General features: G+C 34.2%; 1 long non-coding RNA gene and 1 pseudogene across 1 annotated transcript in view; one reads left to right on the top strand and one right to left on the bottom strand.

The window, feature by feature from the left end:
- Positions 7,375 to 8,198, bottom strand: LOC107616453 (annotated as a pseudogene).
- The window catches only part of LOC110266242, a 13,509-nt gene continuing 9,729 nt past the window's right edge, over positions 8,199 to 11,978 (top strand). Inside the window, exon 1 of the long non-coding RNA XR_002353334.1 lies at positions 8,199 to 8,439. This is a non-coding gene — a long non-coding RNA (uncharacterized LOC110266242). The remainder of the gene's footprint in view (positions 8,440 to 11,978) is intronic.

Below are 11,978 nucleotides of genomic sequence, written 5' to 3'. Positions count from 1 at the left end.
GCTGCATGCTTGAATTCTCTTGCAGGTTTAATTGCTTGATATACTTTTATGCTTATTATGTTGCTGATCTAGAAAATTGGTCGCTTTATTATATTCCCTAGAAACAATATAACTATACAACTACTAAACCTATAAACCAGCTAACATATTTAAGGATATCCTGCAGTGGTGCCATTGTGAGAATGGTTGAATTCTTGTCTTCTCTCTCTCAATAACTCTGCATCACCCTCCAAAATGATACTTCTGCACCCCACATTCCAAGCAAATAATAAACCCTCCTGTTCATGGTTCTTCATTTTATATGTAGGTTTGATTTGTTCTTGTACATAATAAACACAAGAAATAACTGGTACCAAACCTGCTTTGAATTTTAATATCTGATTTTAACACATTTTCTTTATCTGAGGTAAAAAATGTATTAAGGAAATAGGATAAAAAATAAATAAATTAAAAAAGAAAAAGAAAAGAGAGATGATTAGTTTAAATTTCTGTAATAGAAATGCGGCCAAATAGCCATGAGTAGCTCAATTAGAAGTATTACTATAGTAGCCCAATTAGTTGTAGTATGCTTTGAAAGTCTACAAAATTATTTTTTTTAAAGAAAAATGAAAAAGAAAGAAGAAAGAAGTTGCTTTGAGAGGGACAAATGTGTTTGAGCAAATTTTCATGATAGGGTTAGAATACAGATACTATAATTTAATTAGTTTTTACAACACCAACATAATGTTATCTTTTTATCAAAGTGACCCCAAATAATACATATTTACAATATTTACTTGCTAGGCATTGAAAACTTGGTAAAAATTATTTGGGTATAAGAACCTCTATCTATAATACAAAGGCATTTTGTATGATAACTAGGAAGAAGTGGTTTATACTTTATACCAAGAATAAGCTATTCAAGATAACCATAGAATAAAAAATAATTTTTTCTTCTTTTTTAATTTATTTATAAGAACTAACAAGTAACAATTACTTCTTGCACATGACATAAATTGGGGGGATTGGGAATACGACATTAGTAAAGAAAATCAATGAGTAAGGTACAAGTCTCATTAGGGAACTAAAATCTTCTATCCCATTTTTCTGTTTCCTTAGTTCCTTCAATGAAAATCTAACACCTGTAAAATCATGAGACCTCCCTTTTTCTTCTATTTTAAGATTCTCAAATCCAACATCTTCAAAATCATTCACATAGAAAAATGGGATAGAAGATTTGAGTTCCCAACTACAAGCACCTTGTTCATCAAAATTTCACTATACAAGTTCCACTTTTTTAAATATATAGATTTGTTCACCACCAGAACCTAGTACTTACAAGGCTATACTGAAAAGATAACTACCACCCTAAACTAAAAAACTGGAGGAAAAAACAGAATGTGTAACCACCTAATCACAATCTCTCAAAAGCATTCTATCAACCCCTCATACTAAACACAACTATGGCAAATCAATTTAATGACTTTATTTCATACTTTCATGAACAAATGAAATGCCTCACACAAAACTATGGCAAATCATTCATGTGCTCATATTTATTTGAATCTGTTGTATTCTTGTTTTCAAAAGAAAGACCATAGGAAGTTAATAAGTCAGAGAATTTTTTTCCGTAACTCTTGGTTGTCATATAAATAACATTCTTATGCACTAATAGCTCTTAGGTTTCATAGAATTTGATTGACCAATAATTTTAATCATAAAAAATTGAGTTCATTTTGCCTATTCCATTCTCCTAGCATTTATTTAGTACCTAACATGTTAAAATTTTAAGTTCAGTCATGGAGAATGATGGCAAAGAGTCGTATAAGGATGGTGATTAATCTGAGGATTTAAGTGTTGAGTATGAGTGCAGTTCCGATGAAAGTGATGATATGGTGGATGTAACTGTAGATGAAGCAGAGGCAGATATAATTAATGCTGATGGTTTTGAAAAGTTGATAACTGATTTGACCATCGAAGACATATGGGGATTGGTGTTTGATACAGAATCTCAAGTTTGTGAATTTTACGCCAAATATGTCAAGTGCTATGGATTTGTGTCCCGAAAAGACTTGAAGATGGTGGATGCTAATGGTAACATTAATACAAGACAGTTGGTTTGCAATAAAGCAGGAAAAAGACATTGGAAGCACCTTAAAAGGGACAATCGGTAAAGGGAGCATAGGGCAATTACTCGTGTCAACTGCAGGGCGAGGATTCGGTTCATTCGTCACTATAGAACGGGTAAGTGGAAAGTCAATGTCTTTGAGAGTGAACACAATCATCCACTGTGTCCACCTAAGTACAGACATCTTATTACCGCAAATCGTGGGCTTGACGAGGCCGATAAAACACAAGCAGATAGCTTGCGAGCATGTGGTGTTAAAACTTGCCACATAATGGGTTACATGGTTTCCCAAAAAGGTGGATATGATAAAGTGGGTTTTACCAGCAAAAACTTACATAACCACATTAGTAAGACTAAGCGTGGCAAAGTGAAAGACGGTGATGTATTTGTTGCATTGGCCTATCTGTTGTTCAAGGCAGACAGTGACCCGTTATTTCTAGGAAAGTTCACCTTAAAGGATGGTAGGTTGGATAATTTGGTGTGGGCTGATGGAGAAAGTGTTGTTAATTATGAATGTTTTGGTGATGTACTCGCTTTTGACACCACTTACAAGAAAAATGTCTACAACAAGCCCTTCATATTTTCAGGGACCAACCACCATGGCCAAACAACTAGCTTTGGATGCGCCCTGCACTTAGATGAAAGGTCCAAAACTTTCAAGTGGGCACTGAAGGTATTTTTGGAAATCATGTCAGGAAAACTACCTGGAGGCATTGTGACAGACAAAGACCGTGCTTTGAGAGAGGCTATCTTAGAAGTATTTTCTGGTATACCACACCGCCTTTGTGCATGGCATCTCCATTGTAATGCGGTACAGAATATAAAAAATAAGCATTTTTGGGACGATTTTAATGTATTATTGTATGGACAGTTTACTGTACAAATATTTGAAGAGAGATGGAGCGAGATCATATCCAAATACGGACTTGCCGAGAATGAATGGGTCCAGGGCATTTATAATGACAAAATGAAGTGGGCTACCGCATATTTGAGGGAGCACTTCTTTGGCCGCATAAGAACTACATCACAGTGTGAGGGAATTCATTCATTATTGAAGAACTATGTTGACAGCAAAACCAGTCTCCTTGAATTCATGCATAAATTTAGTGAAGTACTAAGGCATTACCGAAACAACCATCTTATTGCTGACTTTGAAATCTTTTATAAGTTTCCTGTTTTGACTACGTGCTTGGAAAGTTTTGAGAAACAAGCTGCTGAACTTTATACTAGAAATATTTTCAAACTTGTGAAAGATGAGATAGAAGCAGCAGGTGCCTTAAATGTGACTGAATGCCCAAATAGTGGAGACATTGTTGAGTACAACACGAGTGAGTATTTTAATCAGCAATGGCAATTTAAAGTATCTTACAATAAAGACAAGGACCTGTTTGTGTGTGAGTGCAGGCTATTTGAGACTCGTGGATTACCATGCTCCCACATCTTTGGGGTCTTGAAACATCGCAATGCAAAATGCGTCCCTACATCTCTTATCCTGAAAAGATGGACAAGAGATGCAAAGAGTGATTTTATATGCTCAGTTGGCGAGCAAGACCCCTCTGATGATATAGTGCCCACACTTAGATGCGGTGCAATGGTATCAATTTGTTGGAAGCTTTGTGATATTTCTTCAAAAAATTCAGCCGACTATAGGAAAATCTCAGGTGAGTTACTTAAGCTAATTTCGAAGGTGCAAAATAAAAGTGATGCACAAGCGAGGTTTTCCCCCACGTCAGCGCTAATAGGTGATCCAGCTGTTGTGAAGTCAAAAGGTGCTCCAAAAAAGGTTCCAAAAGGCCAAAAGAGGCGAAGATGTTCACATTGTAAGTCAAGCAGGCATTTCGTTAGGACATGTCTATTACTCGTCAAGGAGGATTCCCCCGCCGAATACTCAAATGCTGAAGATGAACCAATGGTATTAATATAATGCCTTTCTTAATTAGTTACTTTATGCTTACCTTTCACTTTGAAGATCCTAAATATGTCAAACCAGAGGTACTTTTGTCCCCTTCTTCGCTGAAATCCTCATTTTTAATAATGTTTAGTTTAATTTAACTTTGGTTAAAGTTTTCAGCAAGATTGAAAATAATATATATGCATTTCCTTTTTGTTAAAGTCTTCACTTGATAAACGAGAATGTATACTTCAACCTGTACCGGAGCTAATTTAGCAAAATATTATTAATTTCTATTTTACAAGTGCTTTTAATTAGTTATTTTTTTAACATTTGTCAAAGGTTATTATTGGTTTTCAAACTTTTTTCAGATACTTGTCATCTTGTATCAGATATTTTATTTGTGGGGGAAATAGATAGTAGCTTGTAACAAGGATATAATGTCTTTTGACAATATATTATCGGTGAAAAGAAATCTAATGGAAGACCTTTCAAAATGTTTTAGCCTTTTACTTGCTGCACACAGATTTTGTTCAATCTTTTTATGTTTAGTTGCTATATTTTGAGCAATTTTTTAATTTTTTTAACAGGTTGAAGAATGTGATGCCAATAAACAGACTCCCTCTCAGAACACAAAATCAGTAAAAAATACACCCGTGCACAATAACAATAATTTTAAAGTAAGCACTTGTCTATGTTATACCATCTATCAAATTTATTGGCATTTCAATTCAAATATGCAACATATTATTCTCGTAGTGTTTATATTATTTCTTATTATTCTGTTACAAAAAATTCAAGGGTGGTGGAAGCAAGAAATCTGTATCTAAATTGACAGAGACTCCAAAGATTAGAGCAAATGGCAAAAAAAGTCGACAGAAGGTAACATTTCGCTTATCTAATAATTTATATTAGATAATTCAAGAAGGAAAATTAAAGTCTTAATTTGAATTTAAATTATTTTAATCCAATACCATAAGTGCAACTGAGAGATTAAGGGTGAGTGAGGTCAACACTTTGAGAAAAGTCTTACTCGCCTCTAGCTTGTCTGACTAGTTTCTTTATTTATTTTTTTAAATTTTGTATCGTAATTATTTAAAAATTATATTTATGTTTAGACTGAAGAAATCACTCTAACTCAAGAGACATTAAAAGATAAGATCAACACATCAAGAATAGAAGTGGCAGAAGTTCCAGATGCAGCCACAACCAAAAAAACAGGATTGCCACAATATCCTATGCATAATTATCCAGTGGTCCATCCTTATCAACCTTATGGTGGAGTCCTCCCTATTCCTTTTCATCCTGTTCCAAATGGCATGGCGTACTTCAACCAATATCCTTCTACTGCCGGAATTACATCATATCCTCAATTTTCCCATGTCTCATCGTATTCTAGTGGACCCAGTGATAGTAATACATGGGCTGGACTTTTGAATGATGTCATCAACAACAAAAAGGCATAGAGTTATAATCTATGTATTATATTTTTAATTTATGCATGTTAAAATTGCTGATTATATCTCCCTTTCAAGTGCTTGTGCTATCAATTTATAAAAATTAGGGGTGGTTCATAAGGCCGTATCATTACAAATGTTGACGACGTTGTTTTTATTGTGTTATTGACGCTAATTTTGAATATAATCTTGTTCTGTTATTACCTTCTCAAAAGTGAACTGATAATTGATATCTCCAAATCTTGTTATATGGTGAGTGAATCAGAAGGGATGAGATAAATGCATATTGTGGTGTTCTTGATTCAATGGGTTTGATTTTATGAATAAGTTTAGGAGAGATCTAAAAGGGGGTCAGAGGAGGAGACATACACTTCAAGTTATACTGATTACACTTATTACCATCTTCATCAACTCTTTCCATTAGGTGCATCAAGTAGATGACTTGATATAATTGTTCATGTTATTCATCCAATCTGTTCCATAATTACTGAATATTATTCTAGACTTACTCATAACACTGAGGTCTGCCTTTTGTCTAGTTGATGACTTATGTCATATTATTGTTTCCATATTGCAATAATCTCAATGAAGGAAAGCATATAAGCTTGAAAACATTCAGTGTATATATATATATATATTCAAACATTGTATTATTTGCATTTATATTCAGAATGTACAAACATATTTATCCATTAAAACTTGGAAAGAAATTTTTAAAATATGAATTTATCTAATATAAGCTATTCATATGAATTAGCATTGAAATATCCGAGTTTTATTGTAATGATGGCAACTAATATTTTTGGTAGCTTGAATTTCTGATGCATGCTCTTGTGTGTTTCCAGTCGTACCTAAGGGTATCACAACAACTTCATACAATGAACCAGGTGGTTGTTGGGGCTACAATTGGTTCCATTATGTCTCTTGTGTGGTATTGGCTATGGAATGCTTTTATTCAGGATGCATATCAATCCTCTTTGTTTGTTAGGATCATTGGTTTATCGAGTTCTATAGGAATTTGCATTTGTTTTGTTGTATTTGTGATCCGTCATTGGCTTAAAGATGACTAAAACCACACTAAACCTGTTGTAGCATTGCACTAAATTGTGTTGGTTAATAAAATATCATTTTTTTTATATCAAGATTGAAGTATTTGTTATATACCAGCAGAAGCAATGAGGGCAATACTTAGTTGTTTATCAAGATTGAACCTCTTCAGATAGGACAATACTAGTTAGAAGCAATAAGGATTAATCCAAAAACTACTGAATTGTTGCCACTACATTATGATGAGTTTATTGACAAGTAGGGGACTAGTAGTATACTTAAATCGTTTGGAAATGTGTGAATGTTGTTATTATGTGATTTATTTTCTTAAACTTATTGGCTTGATTAATGGGGAGGGACCTGAATAATTTAGATAAGGTTATTGTTCAAATATCAATGTTATTTAGATACCAAAAATTCACTTCTTGATTAGTACATACTAACATTTACTAAAGTGCATAATTAAGGTGTGAAACACATGATGACCTTTGTGGTACATGTGCAAGGATTTAGTTGCTCAGCTTCAGAATGATGAGACCAAGTCCAAAAAACATTTAAAAGAGAGTCCAAATTTCAACAACATTTATTCAAAGTTGGTACCAATCAAAGTCACATAAAAGCTTTCTCATCACTTCAGGAGCGTCACTGGTTGTGTGCAGTTAGGACAAGGTGATGCTACTTCTGCTGTAATATCAAGTTCTGTTGTAAGTTGTAACCTAGTCAATCGAAAAAAATGGCTTCTTTTTGTTTAGTTTTGTTGAAATCCTAAAACCATAAAAATATGCATCTCCATTTTACAACTACTTTCACTTCTCCATGTTTGTATTTTTATCCTTTCAAATATGGCAATGCCTAAGACTAAGAAGCAACAATAAACTGCAAAACTAACATCAGTGTTACATTTATATCTCATGGTTTTGCTTAAGAAGCAAGTACAAGCCATTTAAAACATCAAGAACCACTTAAGTATTATACAAGAGAAGCAGAAACGACCAAAACCAGAGTTCTATAACATATAGCTAACTAGTTTAACCCTCCTGGATGGACAACATTCTGATTTTGATTCATCTCTAAGAGAGAAACCAATTCAACAAATGAAAATCCTTAACAGAAACACTGAAATCCACATTAAACCCTTGAATATGCGGTTCCACTAATTCAATAACTGAGGCAATTCCATTCAATAACTAAGCACAAACTTTTCTCATTCTTCCTTCGATTCTGATTCAGCATTCCGAATCCAATCAATGAATGGTTGAGCATTCTTCCATATTTGAGAGTCCTTCTTATCACCCTTCAATCCCTTTGAATACCAATGCACGACGTGCTCTTCCTCCACCAAATCAACATCATAGAGGGCTTTCAGAATAAGTGCAACCTCATTCAACTCATTGCTACCTTTTTTGTAACAGAACTCCTCAGCAGCATTGAGCAATAACAGCTGCGATCCCTCGTCATCTCCAGCAACTGCACCAGCAAGGTGATTCTTCCTCTTGGTAGCTTCTTTTCCAAACGCTTTTTCGATGCCATCAAATAATCCCTCAAGAAGTGCATTCATCTTCTCCTGAGCAGATACATGAAATGCAGCAATATGTTACTACAATTCCTTCACTGCAACACCTTTCTTCAAATATGCTTTCACTTCCCTGACCACAGTTGCATAGTTCACAGTGTCACCATTCTCAGAACCCTTGCATATCAGAGCATATCAGAATCAATATTCAAGATCATTAACAATCCTAAATCACAGTAATGACTAATGATAACAACGATTGAAGAAGCAAGATGAAAATTTATAAATTAACTAACCAATTAAAAGTTTAAAACAACAATTACAGTTACAAAAATAATAAAAAAAACTTCTAAAGAGAGCAGAAATTGTAGTATCGTTGTGAAAAATCCAACTCGACCAGGCTTAGTCAAGGGGGAAGATGAATGTACTTACCTGCTCAATCAATTAAGGAACGAACTAGATCCTTCAAGACAGAGCACAGAGCGGGACAAGGAGCACGACGGTGGGGCTGACGCGGTGGAACAAAGGCGGCGTGGTGGGACAGTGGTTGCGCGATGGAGGAACGAAGCGAGACCAGTTGCGGCGACGACGGTGGCTTCGAAGTTCGAACAGCGCCGGAGACGACCGGCAAGCAAGGCGGCGGCTTCGACAGCGGTGGCTAGGCGAAGCATGTGTGGCAGTGAGGGAGGAGCTCGAGTTGGAGAGGAAGGAGGAGGATGGTCGCGTGACTGAGAGAGTGGCAGAGTGCTTTGTTTGGATTTTGGGGAAGAGGTTCGCGTAATTAGAGTTTCCATAATGAACAAAACGGCACCGTTTGGTGAAGTTTTTTTGAAAACCGGTCGGGTTCCAGTTCGGTTCGACCGACCGGTTCCTGGCCGGTTTGACAGTTCAATAACAATTTTTTAATTTAGTGGTTATAGCTTCTAGCCGAACCGTCTTGCTCACCGGTTCACGATTCGACCGATCGGTTTGAACCGATTTTCAGAACCTTGTTAAAAATGCATATATGAAGTTTTTTCAATCCAAGCGACGCCGTTTTTGGCTTTTTGCAAAAATTCAAAAAACCGGCCAGGTCCCGATTTGGTTCGACTGACCGGTTTTTGACCGATTCGACGTTCTTATATCGGTTTTTCAAAATGCCGGTTTTAGCATCTGCCCGAGTCGTTTTCACAGCGGATCACTTTTCAAGCAGTTCGACCGGCCGATTCGAACCGATTTTCAGAACATTGATTAAAACCATTACTTGTCCAGCTTACAACATAGAAGTGGTTCAAGGAATCGAAATGTTAGAGTGAAAAAAACATTAATTTTCAAAAAGAGCCCATAAAAAATATAGTGCATAATAATTTTTTAAGTAAAAGAAATGAAACTAACAAGTCTTAATAGTTAATATAAACTAAACATGACTACATGACAATTACAATTTTTTAATTTTTGTTTGACTCCTTTTGTTTATACTTATTGTAATTTCTAGTAGCAGAGTCAATGACATTATACAGCATCAAGTTGTGGGGCCTTAGAATCAAATCCAACGCAAGTCGCATCCTTGTACCATCATTAACCTGAAAAATATAAATATTTTAGGTTACCAACAAAACCATACACATTAGCAATTGAAGTACTATTTTTTTAGCACAAAAAAATTACATTTATTGTATAACTATACGTCTTCCTGTAGTTTGTCATCCAGGTTGCCACCCATACCCCACAATCATTATTGTGTTAAATAAGATGTGGTTAGCTTATCCAGATAAAAATTTGAAAGAGGAAAATACAAATACAGATATTCCTTACGAGCCAGGAGCTTGTTCTCCTGTTTCTAGCATATCCACAAATGCAAAATCAAGTATCCTTGGCCTGAACGGAGTGTTGTATTTATAGAACGAGTCATACTTGAGCATATGTTCCAGATATTTTGCCTATTCATATAGGGAAAAAAATTAAATAAAGGACGATATTTGAAACCTAAAAAAAATGTCATAAAAATAAAAATGGGGAAAGTTAATTTACCAGCTTTACTATACTCGATCTCTTTTGCTCTTTATCTGAAGCAATCGGTAGGGAGCCTAGCAGAATTGTTTGATGATTGCACAAATAAAAAATAACCAGATACCAATGTGTGTTGTTCTCGTTGACAGGTAAAAAAATCTAGTACCAACTTTCACGTATTAGAATATTACTAGATACAATTTTTTTTAAAATAAAAGTATAGATCAGTTCATAAAGATAAATGCCATTAAATAATAAAAAAATTAAAAATACAATAAATCATATACCTTTTTTAGACCTTCATTAACTTTTTCCATAAATTCTTTTTGATAATATTTCAACAAAACTTCAAATTTGGTATCACATTGCAGTATGAATTGCTGAATTTAATAGTTAGGGGCTAAGTCAGTGACACCAATTAAGTAATAAGATAAAATAAATAAAAATGGTAACAAGCGTGAAAAAGACATTGCATACCGAAAACACAGCTGGCAAATACCAGTGTGTTTGACATCTTATTTCTTTCTCCTGTATAGTTAGCATAGTAGCCACCAAATCCAACCCTTATGTGGTAAATAATAAATTTATTAGGAATTAAAAGTATGCTACAGATAGCAGTTTAATTATGCATTTATATCCCCATACACCCACTCCTTGGGAATTAATGACTTGAAATTGTCACGAGTTCTGCTAAATTTATTTGTTGTCGCCAATACCTCATCACTACAAATACAAATCACATTAATATTGTACTATTTTTTAAATTTTATTAGATAAATAATGAGATATTTAACCTTCTTTTATTTGGTACAAACACATAAGTTGCCATTTTAATATCTAAGTCATCCAAATCCATGTATGCAGGAGGCTTAAATAAAATCGGGATCTACTGCAAAATAAAAAAATTGGTGAGATCACTAAGTTATGTAACCGTAGATGATTGATGCGAATGCTTGTGATATGAGAACTTACAGATGGCCTATCGATTCTTCGTTTATTGTGCTCGATTTTTTTCTGATTTAGGGTAGGCATGCTAATAGAATATCCACTTGGTGTACTCTTTTTTAAGAGTGCCTTTTGCTCCTCAGTTAGAGATTTGTGTGAGGTTCCTGGTGGAGTTTTTTTATTTTTTGAAAATTTGTCTTTAATGGAGGCAGCATTCACACTAACCTTATTTTCAGACAAATATGAATTTTTCAGACAATTCTTCTCTTGGCCGTAGATATCTTCTTATCGCGTGCACTTGTTTGTTTTGATACCTTTTTATTTGTACCAGAGTCAGACTGATGATGTTGTGGAGACTTTAGCAATTTAAGAATTTCATCTGTATCTCTTGGATTAGTAGATTGAAAAGGATATAAGAGAGTAGGAGGCTGAAAATTTGTGACAGTTGGACCTACAATAAATGATGGTGGGAATATGTTGTATAGTGATGGATGCATGGTTGTCGGATATTGGTTAGAATATACTGCAGCAGTATAAAAACCGTGGTACCTAGAAGATAAAAATTGGGGTATGTGAGGTATATGGTTCAAGTACAGATAATGTAAGAGTTGGTTATCAATAGCATTAATGCTAGCCTCTCTTGTGTCTCTCTTGTTCTCGCTACATTGAGGTGATCCGGATGATTCTCGCTTACCCATGTCAAACACTCAAACATATATGTAACACAATTAGAATTATAATGTGAATATAATTTGCTAATGATATGCTGAGCAGTGTTTTTATATATAGAATAAAATTTTGTTTGTTAATATAACAATGCATGTGATATTATAGTTAAATTTTATTATTTAAACTTCTTATTATAGATAAAATTTATTAAACATTTATTTTTATTATAGGTGAAATTTATCATTTAGAAAAATTTAATGTTAGTATTTTCTATGTATAAAAAAATATTAATCTAATATACTATATATATATATTTTGTTATTTTAGAAAAACTTTCTATAAAAAGTTATTATTTCTTGC

This window comes from Arachis ipaensis, chromosome B09 (genome assembly GCF_000816755.2).
Source record: "Arachis ipaensis cultivar K30076 chromosome B09, Araip1.1, whole genome shotgun sequence".
NCBI lineage: Eukaryota > Viridiplantae > Streptophyta > Magnoliopsida > Fabales > Fabaceae > Arachis > Arachis ipaensis.
Note: the sequence above shows the minus strand (reverse complement) of the source record. Positions and strands in the feature narration are given on the sequence as shown.